This window comes from Carassius gibelio, chromosome A4, assembly GCF_023724105.1.
Source record: "Carassius gibelio isolate Cgi1373 ecotype wild population from Czech Republic chromosome A4, carGib1.2-hapl.c, whole genome shotgun sequence".
NCBI lineage: Eukaryota > Metazoa > Chordata > Actinopteri > Cypriniformes > Cyprinidae > Carassius > Carassius gibelio.
In genome coordinates, this window is record NC_068374.1 from 15,221,957 (window position 1) to 15,244,724 (window position 22,768).

At 37.5% G+C, this 22,768-nt stretch overlaps 2 long non-coding RNA genes across 2 annotated transcripts; one reads left to right on the forward strand and one right to left on the reverse strand.

The window, feature by feature from the left end:
- Positions 1-676: 676 nt before the first annotated feature.
- LOC127971384 (uncharacterized) lies at positions 677-21,887 on the reverse strand. The gene is made up of 9 exons (XR_008156834.1): positions 20,476-21,887; positions 20,122-20,217; positions 19,288-19,383; positions 15,806-17,708; positions 14,959-15,015; positions 13,989-14,154; positions 8,620-8,684; positions 8,247-8,343; positions 677-739 (listed from the first exon to the last, which is right to left on the reverse strand). It is a non-coding gene; the product is annotated as an uncharacterized LOC127971384 (long non-coding RNA).
- Positions 10,166-11,145, forward strand: LOC127971389 (uncharacterized). The gene is made up of 3 exons (XR_008156842.1): positions 10,166-10,222; positions 10,369-10,486; positions 10,972-11,145. It is a non-coding gene; the product is annotated as an uncharacterized LOC127971389 (long non-coding RNA).
- Positions 21,888-22,768: the final 881 nt, after the last annotated feature.

The following is a 22,768-nucleotide window of genomic DNA, read 5'->3' on the forward strand; positions in this document are numbered from 1 at the left end:
ACCATTGCAAAATAATGCCAAAACAACAGGCTAACACATACTGCAACTAGGCAGTCAGTGAAGTTTAATTATGAAATATATTTTATACCTAAATATGGTAAAACAACGACTATTAAGCCAGTATTCACTCTAATACATTAAGCTGCAGGTAAATCTAACAAACCTTACATCAACCATGCTCTTGTCATCTGATAAGTTTAATTAATGTGCAGGCTAGATTCACTTATAATACTTCGTCATTAAAACACAATTATAATTTATGAAATCATAGCCACGAATTAACGTCGTAGTAATTAATAAAACTAGCTCACAAATTCTTAATTTGGTGGGAATTAATTATTAATTCATAGGTAGCAGTTCTCACTATGTAAACTTTGCACCGTTTAAACGTTATAAAATAAAACTTAATTAAATATCGATACTCACCGTCTGGTTGCTGTCCACGTCGTCCATCTTTAATTAGTGTTGATTCAGTACAGTAGGTGGCGCTGTTACAAAAATACTAGGGTCCTAAAGCTGCGGTCACAGAATTGCGGTCCTGTAACTGTAGCCTCCGGTTGTGCAGGAATACCCTTCTCTTAGGGGGGCACAAAAAGTCATTTGGGGGGGCACTGCCCCCCGATGCCCCCCCTTGACGACGGGCCTGCTATGTCAGTTTGCTATCTGGTATGTTTAAGGTTTCCCACGGCACTGTAAATGACGTGATAGGTGGCCTTGCTGTCCCACTTTTTGACTGCTTCTGTAATCACAAACAAAAACATCTATCTTTAAGTGATTGCGCTGACTCCGTATGTGCGTGCAGTTAAGGTTTGTCTGTTCATTATCACAATAAAAAACAGTAACTTTAAACACAAACATACACAGTTAGTTTATGTAGTAAAATCTGTACCGTTAAGCGTTATCACCTTACTGCCCTGATGTAGAACATTTTTGTTTTACGTGGATATTGGAAGCGAATGAAGTACATAAATATTTACAGAAACATTTGATTTTGTGTCGAATGAGAGACCCAACTTTAGTTTCAGTTTTGTTCTAGCCTAAAATGATCATTTGTTTTGGCTTGTGAATTTATATAGCTTCTTATATCTTTTATTTATATTTTCTAAATGATTTGTTGTGTAGCGAGGGGAACTTAAATAGCCTATGTTTACATTGTTTATTATTATTATTATTATTATTAATCATATATTTATTTGACCCTCTAACTTTAGCACTCACTATTCTAATTCTACTCTTTAAAAATATATATATATATATATAAATGACTAAATGTATTATGTTTGTAATTCGCGTCGGCATTATGACTTTTCTCAATGAAATAGGCGACTAATGTTGTATTTTTCTAACCACAAAAAAAAAAAAAAAAAAAAAAAAAAAAATATATATATATATATATATATATATATATATATATACATGCACCTTTTAAAATAGATGAAAATAAATACATAAAAACATTGTATTAATTGGTCTAAATTCTTACCTTACCGGTTAAAATGAGCATAGGAGGCCTTCATATCTTAATTAACCGCCAGCAGCTTTTAAATTTGGGTGGAGAGCGAACTTGAGTCGCATACAGAACACTAAACTGATGGGAGGGAGCAACTCCGGTGTAGACTGGATCTAAAACTTTCATATGACGCAGCTCATTTCTCCAGCACTGTAAGTAACCGTAACCACATACGAAAACACGCAACACAATGTAGACGCGCGTCTGTGCTGGAGTTCACACAGTGCATGATTTCTGAGGATGCAGTTATGAATGTTTTATAGAGGGTTTTCACTGACGTCACGTTCTGGGCGGTAACCCGGATGCGCGGCCATTGTGGAGGTACTCGGTGTAAAAAACTTAACGGAGTACAATGGAGTACAGTGCGCTTTGGATACTTTAAGTGAATGTAGCCATGTCTAATAAACCGAAAAGTTCAACAAAACGTGCCCAAGATGCAAAGGCATATAGGGAAGGACTTGGACCACAAGAAAAGGCGCGATATGTCGAGAAATTACGATTTATTGGCGGTGCAGATCCCTACGAGTTAGCTCCCTCTTCTTGGATCCGTGACGACCCGGTGATTCTTCCTTCAGTTGCATATCCCGATATAGTCAACTACCTGGTTTTCTCGCCGAGCCCATACACAGCGGAAGACCTTAAATCTTACAAGGGTTTGGAGGCTTATAACCAGATGGTGTGTGGATGGGTGAGGGAGACGCAGTACCAAGTTATCAACGACCATTGTATTGTGAAGGCCAAAGTAAGTAATGCAATAACGTCTTTAATCAACCTATACTTAACTGTATGATATCATTGCGATACTCAAGCTGTAGCCAAGTGACTCTCAATCATGTTTTTTTTTTCATTTCAAAGACTCCCAGTTTGCTATCTACACTGTACACTATCTGAGTTAGTTTCATAGTATTTTATTCTATCATATAAATGCACATGTACAATCTGACACCCCAAAAAACCACACACTATTAATTAGATTGAAAAAGAGTAGGCTGAAGCTATCAAGCTTATATGTGCCTACCCTTCAGTTAAAGACACCTGGGGGCCTCAAACTGTGAATCAGTGATGCAGATAAGCCTACATGTTATTTGTTTATTTTTTTTTAATAAGTGGTGAGAAACTATTTTGTTATTCTTAGAGTCTTATATTTGGTTTTCTTGTCTTTTATTCAGGTACTCCATTCTCAATCAATCCGAGAAACACCCCTCAAACCCTGGATAATCGCTGAAAAGTCTGGTCGTGTACTTGGAGCCCACTGCACATGTATGGCTGGCCTCGGAGAGACATGCACACATGTTGCTGCATTATTGTTTCTCATTGAAGAAACAGTGAAGTTGAGGGACTCAAAGACAGTGACGCAAGAAAAGGCATATTGGCTGTTTCCTACTGCACTGTCAAAGGTGGAATACAGGGAATGCCAGAAGATTGACTTCACTGTGACAAAGAGATCTCAAGTAAAAGCTGGCAAGATGAATTATGCTGCTCATGGACAGTCACTTGATGAACAAAGTGCTAGTGATATGTCCAGGGCCGTTTGAAGGAATTTGGGGGCCCCAAGCAAAATGGACATAGAGGCCCCCCGACAATCCCCTACAGGAACCACTGCATAGCCATACAGTTTAAGTTCACCCGCACTTTATATAAATTAAAAAAAGTTTACAGTGCAAATACTGCTTGAATAAATAGTTTGGTGGGAATTCAATAGTGATTTGCACTGTTTTTTTTTTTTCTTCTAATAATATGACAGCACAAACTTAGTTTAAAGTCTGGGCTGTGCAGGATATCAGCTATAATTATAGAGCTTTTGGTACCTTGTGCTTTATAGAGGAAAAATCAGCACTGAGAAGTGATGCATCTGTTGATGTTGAGGATGAAGTTGATGGTGTAGCTGGGAAATAATTGAAACAAAAATCTGAAATTACCTGTGAAGTATGTTTTACCATTTCACTGTTAGCATATTGAAAGAGGTCACTATTACCAGCTCAGGGGTGCGTTAAATGAACAACTAAGTTTCCTTTTTGAGATTTTTTTTTTTAAATGCATAGAATGCAATGCATACATAAAAAAATAAAACATTTAATTATTAATAATTGTTTCTCTGTCTGTACTTGTACTTTCAACAATGACAATAAAGTTGACAGATGAATTAAGTGCATTTAAGTGCCATTCAGGTGGGTTTTTAAATAAAGCATTTTCTGAGATGCACATTGAACACCAAACATTAATTTATCTTTTAATTATTGAAAATTAAGCAAACTAAAGTTTTTGTTAAGAGCAGTTCTGTAGATGTTGTTCATGTGTTCACATTCTTATTTAGTGAGACATCAGGCGCGAGACTGAAATCACCGCGAGCGTCACGCGCGCTTCAGTGCGTCTTCAAGGAAGAAGCTGCTCCTTTCATTAACAGAGACACGCAGAACATGCAGGATTCATATTTAAACAGACTGTTCCTGCTTAATATTTACAGATATTAGTCCGTATCGTGGTTTGATGTAAGCGCAATGACCTATTTTTAATTCATTCATTCAAAATTTGGCAAATTACGTGTCATTCTGCGTTAAACTGTAAATTCCATTTTTATGACTGGATTCCGCGATTCTTGCAATCGAAACACGCCACGACGTTCTCTTTATGTTTGCCTGAGCCCTCAAATCAAAACACTGCTGACTCCTTGCAGTCTGCGATTTCTGATCTGCGTTTTCCTTATCCCCTAAAAAAAAAAAAAAACATATTACAGTAACCATATTCCTTCCGTTCGATAAAAAAAAAAAAAAGCAGAGATCACTTGACTTGGTTGGCCTGCTGCTGTCAGCGACAACTGAGAGGGGCCCCCATGAGGGGGATCCTGATAACAGTGTCATTACATGTTACTGCATTGACGATCAAAGGGGCGCTCACACAGTGTCGTTGCATTTTATTCTTAACCAGTCGTTGTCTTGGGGCCCCAGGTCAGCTCGGGGCCCCAAGCAATTGCTTGGTTTGCCTGCCTTGTTGTGACGGGCCTGGATATGTCTACTGATACAGTTAGGAAAACACAACCACCAACCAGTGATGAACTGTCATCATTATTCAGTGCTCTTAGTGCAACTGGATCAAAGTCTGCTATTTTGTCCCTGATTGAACCTTACTCTGACAGTTTTGTCCCCAAAGTGATTGGAGAAAACTTCCCTCCTGTGTTGACTGAATTGAGAAAGGATGAAGCAGTTCATGAGGACTATAGTGATCTGTTGTCCATGTGCAAAGATGTTGACATTTCAGTATCAGAGGAGCAAGCAAAGGCAGTTGAGGCCGCTACAAGGGATCAAGCCTCCTCTAAACTGTGGTTTCGATTTCGTGCTGGTCGAATTACAGCATCTAAAATGAAAACTGCATGTTGCACTGATCCAAAACAACCATCACAAAGCTTTATCAAAAGTGTGTGCTATCCTGAGTCATACAAATTCACATCAAAAACCACTACCTGGGGATGTAATCATGAGAAATTAGCACGTGACATGTTTATAGATGTACATAAGGAATCTCATGAAAATGTTAAAGTACACGACACAGGTTTCTTCATAAATCCAAGTGTGCCATTCTTGGGTGCTTCTCCTGATGGCTTTGTTTCTTGTGATTGTTGTGGTGTTAGTGTAATTGAAGTGAAATGTCCATTTGCGTGAAAAGTGACAAGTTAGAGAGTGTATCTTACTTGGAGAAGGACAGTGAAGGGAAACTGACACTTAACCGAAACCACCAGTATTTCTACCAGGTGCAAACTCAACTTGGGGTGTGCAGACTGGAATCTGCCTATTTTGTGGTTTGGACCGAAAAGGATTTGCATGTTGAGCAAATTTTATTTGATGAAGAGTTCTGGGGTATGATATGCCAGAAAAGCAAGAACATTTTCGACACAGCCATTATGGCAGAGTTAGTTGGCAAGTTTTACACAAGGCTTTCTTCTACCATGGCCACTGTGTCATCACAACCTGGAAAATTTACCTCATCTGAATCACATGGCTCTGATTGTGCTGCAAGTGCCAGTGACCAAGAAAACACCTGGTGTTTCTGTGGCCAGGTTGAGTTTGGAAAGATGATTCTATGTGATAATGCAAAATGTCATATTAAGTGGTTTCATTACTCATGCATTAATGTTAAGATTGCACCAAAGGGAAAATGGTATTGCCCACAGTGTCAAAAGCTACCCCAGTCTCTGCCAAAAAAAGGAGAGAAACCTCCAAAGTAATAAAACAAACCTTTTTTTAGTTGGCTGCTGTGAAGTTTTGAACTTCATGCACTTTGTTTTAATGTAGGTTAAAGTACATTTAATTAATTTAGAATTGTGCACCTTTTTTTTTTTTTTTTTTGAAAATGTGACATGCTCTTTAAATATTTCTGGCATTTGATTTCAAGTTGTTGAGATTTTTGTAAAGCTATGCTGACAAAAAAAAAAGTTGTACTCAAGTTACATACAAAATTGTTTACAGTTAGTGTATTGCACTATATTATAATGTATAATTTATAGTAGTTTATAAGTGTTCTGATAAATAAATCTGTTTTCTGATGATAGTGATATGCTGTGTGTTGTTGTCCACAACAAAACAATAACAAATAACTGCAAATTAACAATCATTTATAGATCATTTTAGGCTATATAGACAAGTCCAGAAATGGATTAATTTATATTTTTATTGGCAAAGTGCATATAAAATATACTTTAGTCAAAATCAACTACTGATGGACAAAAGTTCACCAGAGCACAACAGACAAGTCCAATCTTACCTATGGTACAATACCCATCACTATCTTTGCACATCAAGAAATCCATTGGCAATATTCCACCCAAAATGGTGTATTTCTGGCGCACACAACCAATCACACGCTCAACATGAATCCTGACGTGGGCAATTTTCCTTGTAGTTTCTAAGTCAACAGGAGCTAACTGTGACTTTCCACGAGTGAAGGCTGGAATTTCTACATGAGCCATTCTACAACCTAAAGTGGCCTGAATATTAAAGCCACGGTCAGCAAGAACTAGATCACCAGGAAGTATGTTGTCCAAAAAGCCACAGTTTTCAGTTATGTATTTGTCACTTACTCTCCCTCCCCATGCATTTGAAATGTAGGAGACTGTGCCCTGGGGTGTAATACCAATCAAGAATTTAACTGTGTTATGGTGCTTGTAGGAAGACCATGTTTCTGCTCTGGCTATGAGGTTAGATGGACGTTCTATAAAAACCTCAAAACAGTCAATAATAACAGCACATTTTTTCCCAGAATGTTTCCTGAATTGCATTGGCATGGTTTTTTGCAATTGATCTCTGTCTGGCCATATGATAAGTGGCTTCATGCGAATAAACATGACATCAGTGACTATCCTTGAAGCAGTGGCTATTGACACATTGAATGCATATGACAGGAAGGTTGAGGAAACATTAAGCCTAAGACGCATTGATGTCAGCATCAACTGCTTAAACTTATCAAGTGACTTCCTCACAGGGAGGTGGGGACTAAGGAATGTGAAGAGTACTAGCAGTATCTGGTATGTAGGTAGGCCAGTGAAAAATAAAACCTTTTCATCCTTATCAACAAAGGCACTTTGGTCATAGGAGGTGGACACATGTGCGACATCAGAGCTCAACTGAATGTTTTCAGTTCTAAGAATTTGTAGTTCAGTGGTCATAGCCTCAATGGCATCACCAGTCAATTCAGTTTGAGTCCCTGTGCAGCAAAAATTATCGCTGACATAACTTGTGGTGGGGTCATCATCAGTATAAGCAGCAGCAGCAGCAGCAGCAGCATGTTCAGCCTTCAGTCTCTGCTGGGTTCGGTTCATGCTACGCTTGTAGCGTGAGTTCCTGGTTTCTTTGGTTGACTGAGGTGAACCTCCTTGCTGACCTGTCATTCCAACAGATGGCACCCAATCTGGGTCATCCTTTTGGTAAAGGTCAGACTTTTTACCTGGGAAATAATGAGAAATACAGCACATTTTAAGAACGATAAGAATAACATAAGTCATTAATGCCACATGCAGTAGCTTGATATGGATTATATTATGTCAATGTCAGCTTTATTTATATTGCAAATTTAAAATAGCAAGTGTCCTACCAAAGTGCTTTACAGTAAAATGAACACAGTAAAAAGAATAAAAGCAATATTTTTTTTTACTATTTACTATTACAAATATTATTATCATTACAATAGAAAATTTGTTATGTTACATTTCACAATACCTGACAAGAAATGTGCCGAACAAATTCGGATGTTGTCCAGATTTTTCCCTCGTAGATCTTGGTTGAGCTTTGCCAACCACAAGCGCCTCCTTTCCTCTAATAATTTCTGGCATTCCTCTCCCTGGTTTTTAATAACTTTTGGAAGTCGATAATATTCCAAATGTTTTTCTCGATCTGTCTTATTAGTACAACCTGAAACACGGCAATAATTAACCATTTTCCTTGACGACGTTAGGGATATACTTCCGTGCCCGTGCTTTGTTGTGATGCGGAGTGCCTCCAACATGGCCGACTTCCGGTCTGATGACGCGCCGTGAAAACCCTCTATAGAATGCAGTTGTCACGCCCGTAAATAACCATACGTGTGAACATGACCATATTAAGGAATCAAATACAGGACTGAAAACGTGAACTGGCCTTTGTTTCGTTGTTTAGTGTTCAATGTAATCTCCTAGTCATTGTCTATTCTGAATGGTTTGCACACCACTGTGAATTCCATTAAACACAATCAAAGTAATATCAGAATATACCTATCACAGAGGTGTACAGCGCTGTTGACTGAAATATTTTTTTTTTGAGCCATGGCCCATCATGTTGAGCTGTGACATTAGATTGTTGGTCATCAGTCTGTAAGAAGAGGGTGTGGGGGGTGAGAGGGAGATAGGGAGAAAAGGTGTTAAGAAGAGATGCAGTGATAAATGGAGGGATACATTGACTCCCATCTACTTATTTTGTATAATGGATTCCTCTAGAGACCTCCTCTAGCCCCACCAACAACAGAAAAATAAAATAAAGCAGGCAAACAGAACATGAGAGAAGTGATGAGTCAAGGCAACAGGAATTTATTTTATTATCAGTAACAAAGCTTTTATTAGTGTACTATTGATTTTCAACAAGGGATACCTGTCCAAAATCTTTGTTGAGCAGTCTCTGACATTTTTTCCTCCTACTTTACTTAAATGGGTAATCTAAGTAGAAAAAAAAGTAAATATCACTATATATTGGTAACAAATATATTCAGTTTATCATGGTAAACAAACCTAATCCGTCGAACTTTTATTGTTCAAAGAAACGTCCAAATGTGTGTTAACAGTGCTAAAGTAAACAGTTCTGTATTTTCAGCAAAGCAAAATTTTATACTCTCTCTCTCTCTCTATATATATATATAGAGAGAGAGAGAGAGAGAGAGAGAGAGAGAGAGAGAGAATTTTTATACCACTGTAAAAACTAAAGGTGCCTCAGGTATCCTTTTGAGTACTCCAGGAACCTTAAAATGTATTTTAAGTGCCTCAAAGCTCTTTTTCTCATTATATGGTTCCTGGAGGAACCATTAGAGTCTTTGCAGTTCGTGCAGGAACTCATGGGATCCTTGAAGCACTTTGTTCCCAGTTCTGAGGTTCTGGAGTCACCCTTTCATTACACTGAGACCTCAACGTGCTCTGAAGGTTCCTGGAGGAACTCACATTTTAAAAAAGGGTTACTGTAAGCTCTGTTAACATTAAAGTGGTTCCTGGAAGATCTCACTTGTAAAAGCCAGCATCTGGAAGAACCAAGAGATTCATGTGACAAAAATGAAATTTGACTGATTATTATTATTATTAATAATTACTTTTTAGGAATGTGATGGAACAATGACTTTTGTGGCACTTTCCATGTGAAAAAAAAAAAAAGTGTAAAAATCTTCACACTTGTTCTGTCAAAACATAAATAAACAAATAAATAAAATAGTTTCATTGAAATAGGCTAAATGTTAAATCATTTGAAGGTGGATAGTTTACCTTGAAACTTTAAAGCAAACATTAAAAATATGATTGAAAAAAATATTCTAATTATAACAATCGGTACAATAGTAATATTTAGAGTTTTTTTTTTTTTTTTTTAATTTGCCTAATAAAATAAGTTTAAATTATTCAGAAATAATTGTTCAGCTGTTGTCAAGAAGAAAATGCATGAGGTTTGGACGCGTCCTCGCGCTCCTACTGTTTGCTCGCGCGCGCGTGCGTGGAAGAGCGATTTCAAATACAAAGAAGTAACGGCTCCATTCATCAAAGAGAGTAAGAAACAGCTGCTGCGCAAGGTGAGTAAAGACTCCGAAATAAATACACAGGTTTATTATTTGTATACTAATTCCTACACTGACACATTAGACTGTATGTTTTTTTTTGTTTTTTTTTTGTATGTTTGTTTTAACCATTAATTTAATAGCCGCGATGCTTACGAGTCTAATGCACTTTGTGGGACGAAATGGGGACCAAAAACACAAGGTAACAAACAATAATTATTAGTTTGGTGTACGCATGATGTTTACGTGTTTATTCACTGTTTACGTGTTTATTGATTGTAACTCTTTCGTTTACGTTTGTTAAATAGTTAACGTTACACATCCATGTTAACGTACGTTACATTTGCACATAACGTACTTAAACTGGTTTTGATAATTTTCTCTCCTCAGAAAATCCAGTATGACTTCTCTGAAAGTCTCAAAAGCTTCACAGAGCAGCACCATGTAAGTATTTAATTATTTATTTGACATTGAAATAACTGAAATAGTGTTTCAGCTTGGCCTAATCCAAAATTATATATGATACACTGTTACACTGAACTGAATTAAACAATAAAAAAACTACCCATATGTTATTTTTTATTCAGCAGTTAATGAAGAAATGTGGCTCTGTAGTGGACACCTGTGAGGCAGTGGACAGACAGCTGCTGAAGTCTGATGCTGACTGACAATAAACAGACCTCTCTGGACGTACCCCGTCTTTTGCAGGTGTGTAAACAAGTGAACGGTTGCAGACACACACCAGAAACCCTTCTAAAACATTCAATTATTTCACTAGCTAGGACCACGCAACAAACCAACTATGCAACTGGGGAAGAGTAGAAAGAGGATGAAGGGGTCGAGGGAATGGGATGATGGTCAGGTTGATCAGGGAATCTTGAATTGATGGCTCAGGGAGACTCAGGGTGGGGGTACCTTCTCTAGCGTATATTTAGGCCAGACAATGAGGACCCCCTGATACAACCTGATAGAAATATAATGTGGGATAAGGTTGGTTGAATGGATGAGAAAGGGAGGGAAGGGTGGGTTCTCGAGAACGAGACTAGCAGAGTGGTGTGAGGTGGCCTGGTATATATGGAGGTTTGGAAGTCAGGTGATTGTTTGAGGCGTGGCCCTGCTCCCGAACTTTAGTTAACCTCACTTAACCCTATTTATAGGTTATTAACAGTTCTTTTTTATTTTTTTTATTTTAGAGAAATTATACCATTGCCCTTCCTGTTACATGATGATCCTGCTGTCCTGGACTGTATATGATGAGGTAAGTATGAGTTTGTCCATGTGTGTAGACATATGTAGTGTACACACACACATTATAGACACATTGTGTACTTAATTAGTCTACAACCATTATTCAATGCAATAATATGACATAAATAATTCCTGTAGTGTTCCTCATTTTTAAGATAATAAAAAAATACCTGTGCTAAATGAATAAATGTAAATATTTTATTATTTAATTTGATGTATATCACTATTTTTTTCAATGAACAGCCTACACATAATCTTAGAACAGCTGTGGTAATAACAGGAAACCCATTAGATGAGAGCAGCACTGCAGACTTTACTGATGGTGAGGAGCTTCTTGCTGATGAACCTGCCGACATGAGTTCACCTTACTATGAGTAACTGTGTTCTGTTCAACATTATATAGAAAAGCAATTAAAAGTACCCTAAAGCACACTGTTTTTCTGCTGTATCTGTTGGTCATTCAGGAGGAGATCATGGACCATTTTCACAAGACTGATGATGTGTTTCAGCTGTGTTTTCATCGTAAATCCTCACAATGTTTGTATATTTTGATTTTTTTTTATTATTATGTGCATTTATAACACTATACTTTGTATTATATCACATTCATATAAAATTACAGAAAAAAAATAGTTAATGCTAATGCAAGGGTGTTTCTAATCCAGAGTCTTTGAGAGGAATGCTAAATTTGACATTGTTCTCTCTTCTGACTGCTGTTATCAGTCGCTGTCAGATTTGTTCCTTTGGTTGAAAGTTGTGAAAATGCTATTGTAGAGTTTTTCATTTTGCTATTTGAGTAAATGAGAATGCAAAAATACATTTATGATACTCTCCCATTCACTGCTCTCGAAGTTAACCCAACTATAACCACTTACGCTGCTGAGAAACTAGTTTATTAAGTTAAATACAACTATCTTGAGGCTTATCAATTTCTTGAAATGTCCTGTGTGAATTCTCCCAATCAGTCACCACTATTTAGAACAGGAAAGAATATGTTACTATTAATTGCATTGTTTCTAAAATTTAAATCATTGTTTTAGGTACATAAAATGTTTTTTTAAAGTTCTAAGATTATTGAGTCACATTTATTTGTTTCTAATTTTAACCAAGGTGTAAATGCTTTTTTTGTTGTTGTTTATAGCAGTATTAATGAATGGGACTGTGATGTGCAGTATTGTGATTATGGATATTGTTGTTGTTTATCAATAAACTGTTTTATACGCATTTGTTTTATTTTTAATCATTCTAAAGGTCAATAGCAGGACAAATAAACTGAGGGGGGGGGGGGGGGTTTGGGGGGTTGATTAAAGAACTGAAATGGTGCCTTGAAGCACCCCAGGTGGTTCCTGGCCATCATAATAAAAGGGTTCCTCCAGGAACCATTGAAAGTTCCTCAGAGAACCACCACCATTTAGAGCGGTGCCTAGAGGCTCTTCAGACGGTTCCACCGGTGTGGCGAAGTGAAGAACCCCAAAAGGTGCCTCCAGGAACCTTTAGTTTTTACAGTGTACTGTCATCGAGCATGAGGGACTAGGAACACAAATTCAATATTATTATATTTACAGATAGTTGTATGTAACCCAGGTTACCAGTGGAGTAACAGAAAAAATATTGTTATTAATATAACACTATAATAACGTGAGAGTTATTAAAAAGTATTCAAAATTAGTAATTTCAATAAAAAAAGAAAAATATTACTTTCATACAAACATATATTTTCATTTGAGAAATACTATGACCAATGGTGATTAGTTTTGAACTTGAGATGAGCCAATACGAGCGCAGTATCTGGCGCTGCGTAAGAATTGATTTCCGGGTTTTCGCACGAGGTATATGCGTGAAGTTAAGAGGCAACTCTCTCTCGTGTGCACGGATGCCTGATGAGTGCTGTGTCTCGATGCTCCGGGAAACAGAAATATAGAAATTAGCCTTATAGATGAGTTTGGTCGATGGATTGATGGTAAAGGGAGCGATTGTAATGTGGCGTGCTGTGCCTGCATCATTCTGGAATATTCTGAGTTAAACGATTTCCTTGGTCAGGTTTTTTTCTTCTGTTATGTCTTTTCCAAATTTGCTGTGTATACTGGATCTGTCCTGGCCTTCCAGCGGTTTTGAGGAGGGTTTGGACTGGCGAGCCTCCCTCGAGTTGTTTTTGGATCTTTCTGTTGAAGAAGTATTCGCACTGATTCAACTGCAAATGGTAGGAAAAGGACTAACTTTCCTCATCTTTTAATTTTTTTTATTTTTTTTTCCGGATGAAGACCTTTTTCATTACCCAGAGATAAAGGACAATTATTTATTTTATTTTTTTATTTTATTTTTCCTAAAACTTTTCAAAGCACTCTTTCACAAGGACTTTAATTCTGATTGGATTTCATTGTAAAAGAAAAAAAGAGAAGAACCATTTGTTGTGCAATTGGGTTGTATGTTGTTTATTTAGGATTTACCCTGTTGAAACCCAAAGGAAAAAAAAACTGAGATCTAAAGTGTTGAAATCTTACATTCTGGTTGGAAAGGAAATACATATGTACATTTTATTTCATTTTATTTTATTTGTTATCAACCAATGTAATTCACCTGTTGTCATTCACCTGCAAATACAGTGTGTGTTCAAACGAGTATTCACTGTTGTTGTGGCATCTTTCTCAGCAGCGAATCTGTTTCTTCTGAAACGCTGGTCCATAGATTTCATTAGGTTAATAGCCAAAGAATAAGCGCTACATGTACTTTCCCTAACAATGATTGCATACATCATGAGTATTGGTGGGTTTTCACTGTAAAACAACTTTTTTTTTATCCTGCAGCAAATTCAGTAATTTCAATCCACAATAATAATAATGAGAAGAATAAAAAATTGAAAGGACTAATTAAACAAATGACATACAGTAAATAACTGTTTATTGTAATTAAGCTAATATTTAAAGAAACAAATAAGCATACTGGTAAATAATTATATTTTTACCAGAACATGTCTCTCTTCATTATTTTGAAGCTTCTCCTCCAATTATTATTTTCTATCTTCTCCATTCGTCTAATGTGGTATGTTGAATTACTAGGTTCTGCACTTCCAATTCTCTTGACTTCCTGCATGATCTCCACCAGCTTTTTAAGGACACATTTCTGAAATTCTAAAATGTAAAAAAAAAAAAAAAAACACATTTGACAAGTAAATTAATTACAAACAAATATATTTTTACTAAATGATTAATCTTGATATCAGTAGTGCAATTTGACTTGAAAATATTTGAATTCCTGGTATCAAACTTTGGGAAATCACTTCTGGAAATACAAATTAATATCAAAAATTGTATTTCAAACTGTAAAAATTACTTCTGTAATAATGGATTTAATGTTTATCAATGTAATATATTTATTTGCAATATTGTACAACTTCTTCACAGTAGGTCATTGGTACCTTCCTTTTTGAATATTCAAAAACCAAATAATTACATTTGAAAAGGCATCAAGTGAAAAAGTGAAAGTGAAGTGACATTCAGCCAAGTATGGTGACCCATACTCAGAATTTGTGCTCTGCATTTAACCCATCCGAAATGCACACACACAGAGCAGTGAACACACACACACACACTGTGAGCACACACCCGGAGCAGTGGGCAGCCATTTATGCTGCGGCGCCCGGGGAGCAGTTGGGGGTTCGATGCCTTGCTCAAGGGCACCTAAGTCGTGGTATTGAAGGTGGAGAGAGAACTGTACATGCACTCCCCCCACCCACAGTTCCGTCCGGCCCGAGACTAGAACCCACAACCCTTCAATTGGGAGTCCGACTCTCTAACCATTAGGCCACGACTTCCCATCAAGATTTTATTACAGATATATATTTAAAAAATGACTACTTCTTTCTTAATAGTAAGTGGTCCTCAAGACCAGAACTGAAAAATATTTCAAACATACAAGAAAAAGTAAATACTTACTGGACACAGGCATTGGAAATACATCCATGCTGTCACCAGTTGGAGCCCTTGGTGTTTCTGAAATAAACATTTAAAACTCAGTTCATACAAAAAGAGACAGAGATAAATTAGCTGCACCTTTCATATTGCATTTTCAAGACAGGAACTTAAAACTATCCAGATGCACTTCTTTGACTGTATTAAAATGTTATACCTGGCCATATTCCTCTTGAAATTATGTACCCCCAAAAAGTCAGTTACACATCTCACCACATCTAGAAAAATGATTTCAAGTAGATGAGTCCAAGGGTGATTTAAAATGTGTAGAAGTGCCTTCTGTCTATTTATACCTTATGCATAAAACCATATTTAGAATACTTGATAACTCCGTTTTTATTTGATACATTTTCTTAATTTGGGATGTCCCGCTGTTGCTCTGGCTTGAATTGTAACATTGGGAATAGAGAAAGTGCTTGAAACTCAAATCGTATAATTTTGTAGACTAATTATAGGGAGGATCATTCTTTCTATGGAACCATGATGTACTACACATATGGGGATGTATCTACACTGCTCAAAACAATTAAATGAACACTTTGAAAACACATCAGGGGCCTCATTTATAACTGTTGCATATGCACAAAATCTGCCCTGAAGGAGGCATAGTGCACTTGCTACACAAAAAGGTGTGATTTATATAAAAACAAACTTGACAGGAAAATTTTTGCACATGCATACAAACTTTGACCCATGCATACAGACTTTTTTTTTTTCTGGAGAGAAAAATTTAATGACGTGAATAACAACCACCCTAGACGTTGACTATCCCTGGCCTATTTCAATCTGATATGAAAGTTGAACATCTTACCAGATCTTGAAGAATAACACTCAGGAGATGAATCCAAGGTTGATTGAAAATGTGAAGTGGAGTGCCTCCTATCACTTCCATGGCTTGACTGGTGACTGGAAGGGTTGGACCGCTCCCTTGTTTTGCTGGAATGCCCTGAAACACCAACAAAATATGTTCAAAATGTATATAATATCTTAATATTTTCAGGGATTAACAACCAATTCTAGTCTGCACCTTACACAAACATATTGAATTCCACTAGAGGTGACTGCGGCTGCAATGTATGGTCATTTGGATTACTTTTGGTACTGCTTTTGACATTTTTGCAACAAATAAATGATAGTAATTGCATTTATCTGTCAGTCATGTTTTGCTTATACTGTACAGAAATAGTTATGTTGAGGTTTAGAGGAATGGGATTAGCGACTATAAAAATATTTCAATGCTATATTGTTACTAAAATAGTAAAAATCTAAATTGCTTATAAATAAAATGATAAAATGCATATTCGCTGTAAAATGGGTAGGTTTAGGTTTGGGGGGGGGTAACGTTAGGTTAAGAGGTCTAAAATCGAAATTATTGATTAAATGCTAAAAATGCATTGATACGAACATCTTAATTATACAAAAGATATGTAAATATTTGTAATTTTTTTTATCTAAATATACATAGCGATTTGTACATTTTAAATGTTGAAAAATGTCTAAAGGGTACATTTTAGCATCAGTAAAAATATTTAAAAAAATGTTTTGTGTTTGTAAATATTACGTATTAATATTTATGTATAACATGTGAAAAAAGCTGAGTAAGCTGGCAAAAAAATATTTTTTGTTTTATAAATAAATGTTAATTTAAAAGCAGCCCACGATCAGCATATTATGTTACTGTTACCCCTTACGGCTCTGATGAGATTTTGTTCCGTCCTCCACGCGGTGCCAACTCACAAAAAGACTATTAGCAAATCAGCACGGAGAGCTGCTTCTGGGACACTTCTGATACAAGTCGCAGCATGGCTGGCTTAAACACAACACGTGATCTGCTCCAGTGGCTGTGTCAGAGCCGTAATGCATCGAAGACATGTGCAGTAATGCGCAGATCAGCTCTTATGTCACTGAATCTGGTGTTAAAAATGAATCAAAATTAATGCAAAACTAAGAGTTAAATTAATTATACGATCCGAGTTTAGAATTGGCCACAGCCCACATCCATCAAGGAACTGCAATGCTTCTTGGGGTTTGCAAACTTCTACAGGACAACTTCAGTAAGATCTGCTCACCTCTAATATCCTTGTTGAAACATGGGGCCTCTGACATGGAACTCCAACGATACCAGCACCTTCAACCAACTCAAGATAGATTCTGTACCGCTCCTACCCTAGTGTATTCTGACTCCTCTTCATCGTCGAGGTCGATGCATCCACCTCTGGGGTAGGTAACCATACTATCTCAGCAGCAGGGTGAGCCTCACAAACGCCATCTTTGTGCCTTTTACTCAAAGAAGCTGTCACTGATGAACGTGACTACATCAGTGACTATGAACTGGCTTTAGAGGAATGGCTACATTGGCTGGAGGAAATTAATACTAGCACCAGGAGGCAGAGGCTATCCCTGTCGTCATCCACCTTGATCATCAGGAGCTGCCTGTGGAATCAGCAACATCCTCAGCACCAGACCCCCACACTCCGCCCACTTGTTCCCAGCCTCCTAAGTTTTAATCGCCTGCACCTGTCACTGCCAAAGACCACATCCTTTTTGACCTGCTCTGAGTAATCAATTGCCTGATATTGTTGCACGTTTCTGGACACTTACCTGACGACCTACCTGTATGTACTTACCTGAGTGATCCCTTCAACCTTCTTCAGTCACTTACGAATCTGCATCCAACCTCCCGATCCGGGACACAAACACCTCTGAATCCAAACCTGCAAAAGATGTGGCCATTATCTCCCATACCTCTGCACTGATCCTTTTACCACTAACTCACCAGCTGATATCCATATGTATCTGTCATAACATGCAATAAGACTGTTGTACAGATATCCCTGTATTGCATTCTTCTTTTTTATGACAATTATACACTGCCCAGCCAAAAAAATTGCTAACATACTGATTATACGGCTGATGATACTGACACGGTTAAGAAATGAAAAGCTACACACTCCATCTGTTAGTTAAAAAAAAAACTGTTTCCAAACATATAACATGGTAGAAATATAATAATAACTGTTAAAATGAATCCATTAATAGATCATTTTAATTTTAATTTTATGCTGGGCAGTGTAGTGTAATAAATAAATAACAATAAAAACAACAAAAATAACAATAATAAATGTAAACTGTATTTACAATATGGGCACCTTACTACATCAACATTGTTATTCATATTACATTGCTCTGTTAATAAATTATTATTTGCTACACATTTTAAAACCTCATATTTCAATATAAAGACAGCTTGCCACATGTAGGCACATATCCTTTTATATGCAGTGGCATCTTCATGGGGATGTACATACTATGTAACACTGTTTCTGCAACAGTACTGTAAGTGTATGCATTATAGCGTGTCTTAAGTGGTGTCTTTCTGTTTCCCCTTTGGGATATACAGGAATCTCACACCACAGTCAAGCACTTCTTGAAGTTGTTTTGAAAATCAATTGACAATAATTGTTACCAACAATAATAATAATATTAATAATAATAATAATACATTTTATTTGTAATGCGCTTTTCTTGAACCCAAAGCTCTACAGTAATAAAGTAATAAATAAAATAAAACAAAACCCCAAAAGCAATACAACAATTCATTAGAGAAAGACAGTCTTGAATAAATGTGACTTAATCAACGTTTTAAAATCACCCAACGTTGGTGCATTTCTGACGTGCAGAGGAAGTACATTCCATAGCTTAGGGGCTTTGTATGAAAAGGCTCTTTCCCCCATGGTCTTTAGCTCACATTATGGTTGGTGAAGTGAAAGAGAGTTAGTAGAGCGAAGAGAGCGTGATGGAATATAAGGACTGATGAGTTCACAAAGATACTCAGGTGCAGTCCCATGAAGTGCCTTGTATGTTAAAATAAGAATTTTAAAATCAATTCTCACATTTACAGGAAGCCAGTGTAATTATGAAAGAACCGGTGTAATGTGTTCATGAGGAGAAGTACAAGTGAGCACACGAGCGGCAGAATTTTGTATATACTGAAGCTTGCTCAACGATTTAGCTGGAAGGCCAGAGAACAAGGCATTACAATAATCTAACCTAGTTGTTATGAAGGCATGTATAAGCCTTTCTGTGTCTGCAAAAGAGAGAAAAGGTCTAAGTCGAGCTATGTTTCTCAGGTGGAAAAATGCAGTTTTAGAGATGTGTTTTATGTGTGCTTCAAATGATAATTGTGGATCAAAAATGACACCAAGATTTCACAACTGTGAAGTGGGGATTACCGTACAGGAATCAACAATCAAACTGATCAACAAATTTAATCAAACAAATTTATTATCTCACCATGTCTAGAAGTAGAAGTGAAGTGCCTTCTATAACTTCCATGGTGTGATCGGTGACCGGAAGAGTTGGAGCGCTCCCTAGTTTTGCTGGAATGCCCTAAAACAATAGCAACAAATGTATTATAAATGATAAGTCACAAAGGTACTGTAAGAGAATAAAAATGTTTTTTACATGTAAAAAAAAAATTACAATTTCAATTTTGTGACAGAATTGTTGGTGAGTTTATAATGGAATACTTTTGTCATAGTTTGTTTAATTACATTATATGCTCAAGATTTTATTAGATTTTGAGAAAATTATCACATATACACTTCATAAACTTCATTTTAGGCAGTAATTACATATTGCATGTGTTATTACACTTGAGTTCTACAAAACTAAAAGGCTTGTGGTAATTGATTTTAACAACAATAACAATCAGTGTTCACATCTGTAACAAACTTTATTCTTATTTCATAATTTATATATATACACAATTAAACCTTTGTAATTTATATAGTACTATACACGATTTTGAAATATATAGGCCTACACTTTATTGGCTGAATAACTTTTTTTTTTTATTACTAAACAATTAAATGTCTCCTTGCTAATTTAGACACATGCATAATCATTACTTTAACCTTATGTGTGCAGTCATAACGCTAATTATCCTGTAGGCTAAAGCCTATTTAAGTAATTATATTAATATAAAGGGGCGACACATTTACTACTTTTAAAAAATGAGGGTCGGGTAAAATATTTTATTTTAATTTTTTTGCGGTCCGAGGTTGCGGACAGTTGTCCTGAAAATCAGTTGACAAAAATTGTTATGTAACAAGTTTATTATCTCACCATGTCTAGAAGTAGAAGTGGAGTGCCTTCCATCACTTCCATGGTGTGATTGGTGACCGGAAGAGTTGGAGCGCTCCCTAGTTTTGCTGGAATGCCCTAAAACACCAACAAAATATGTTAAAAATATTATTTTTTTAATTATGAACTAAGAATAAGGTTTGTTACAGATGTGAACACTAATTGCTGATGTTGTGTTAATCATTCACTAAAAGCATTTCAGTTTTGTAGAACTCAGTGTAATAACACATACAGTATGTAATAACTGCCTGTAATGAAGTTTATATAGTGTGATAAATTTCTCAAAATCTTGAACACATAAATGTAATTAAAAAAAGGATTCCATTATAAACTCACCAACAATTCTGTCACAACATTATAATTGTAAGGATGACTGACTCGGTTGAGTATTTGAATCCATTTGCGGAGATGTTTATTGTGGAGAAAACCACACACAAGGATAAGGCAGATAATCGTGGTCAAATAACAAGCAAGGTCAATATCACAGCAAGCAGTCCGTACAGCAAACAAATCCAAATCGTAATCCAACAAACAAGGTCAAGAACAGGCAAAGAACATACACGAGGCAATCAATGTGGCAATGAGAAAACGCTTGGTAGAGACAGGGGTTAGCTGGCAATACTTCGCAATCTGTTGTACAACTGAGCTGGATTTAAACAGGAAGCTACAGGAAGTGGAGGAAGAAGAAGAGCACAGTCAGTAATGAGGAGATGGCGCCCTCTGGTGGCTGGATGAATGGATGGTTGATGTTACAGATTCCTCCCCCCTAGGAACACCTCCAGGTGTTCTTCGTGGACGTCCCCTTGGTCGAGGTGCTGGACGATCCGGATGTGCATGATGGAAATCCCGGGTCAATGATGGGTCTAATATGTCCTTGGCGGCCACCCAAGATCTTTCTTCTGGGCCGTAGCCCTCCCAGTCCACTAGGTATTGTAGTCTGCCCCCCCCCAACGTCTGGAATCTATGATATCCTTGACCAGGTAAGCCGGAGCTCCATCAACATCCAGTGGTGGGGGGGGCTCCCTCTCCTCGGAGGCAGGACCGGAAGCAGGATGAGCGGGTTTTAACAGAGATACATGAAATGAAGGAGAAATGCGATAATGAGCTGGGAGCTCTATCCTGTATGTTACTGGATTAATTTGCTTTATTATCCGAAATGGGCCTACATACCGTGGACTGAGCTTTTTGCAGGGTAGCCGTAACTGTAGATCTCGAGTCGATAACCATACCCTCTGACCCGGCTGATAGTTTGGGTGGGGACTTCTCCTACGATCTGCTTGGGTTTTCTGGGCTCTGATTGCCCTCTGTAGCCTCACATGAGCGCTGTCCCAGACTCTTTCGCTTCTTCTGACCCAGTCATCCACTGCCGGAACTTCTGAAGGTTCACCCGACCAAGGGAACATGGGGGGTTGATATCCTAAAACACACTTGAAGGGGGTGAGTCCTGTAGATGAGTGAGTAAGGGAGTTTCTTGCATATTCTGCCCAGGGTAGGAATTCATTCCAACGTTCCTGTTCTTGACTACAGTAGGATCTAAGATATCGCCCAATTTCTTGGTTTACTCTCTCCACCTGTCCATTTGCTTGAGGGTGATAACCTGATGTTAAACTGACATTAATGTCTAATTGTTTGCAGAAGGCTTGCCATACTCGGGACGTGAATTGTGGGCCTCTGTCAGAAACAATATCCTCTGGTATGCCATAAATTCGAAAAACATGTTGAAATAAAGCTTGTGCTGTCTCCATAGCTGTGGGTAATGCTTTTAGTGGAACCAAACGACAGGACTTAGAAAATCTATCAACAATTACCAGTATGGTGGTGCAGCCGTTAGAGCTGGGTAGATCTGTGACGAAATCCACTGCCAGATGAGACCAGGGCCGCCGAGAGATAGGCAAGGGTTCCAAGAGACCAGCTGGAAGTTTTCGTGGTGTTTTTGACTGTGCACACATGCTGCAAGATTTGACATACAAAGAGACATCCTTTGTTAAATTAGGCCACCAAAATGAATTGCGTACCAGTTCCTCTGTCCGCTGAATGCCAGGATGTCCGGAGCTCAGAGATGTATGGACCCATTGCATGATGCGCTGCCGAAGAGATCCTGGAACGTATTGGCGGTTAGGGGGGCAACCTGATGGTGTGGGTTCTGTTAGTTGTTTTCTTTGAATTTCCTCCATTATATCCCAACGAATAGGTGCCAAAATGACTGATGGGGGTAGAATTGGTCCTTGGCAGCAAGAAGTTTCCTCTGACTCATATATTCGTGACAACGCGTCGGCTTTGCCATTCTTGCTTCCTGGGCGATATGTTACTGTGAAATGAAATCTTGTGAAGAATAATGACCACCGAGCCTGCCTCGGGTTCAGACGTTTAGCACTCTTGATATACTCCAAATTTTTGTGATCTGTAATCACCTGAAATGGATGATGTGCTTCCTCCAACCAGTGTCTCCACTCAGACAGTGCTTCCTTGATGGAAAGTAGTTCCTTGTTTCCTACATCATAGTTTTTCTCTGCTGTGGTTAGTTTTCTGGAAAAGAAAGCACATGGAAAAACTTTACCAGGGTTTCCTTGTCTCTGGGATAGAACTGCTCCGATGCCGACGTCAGAAGCATCTACTTCCACTATGAATG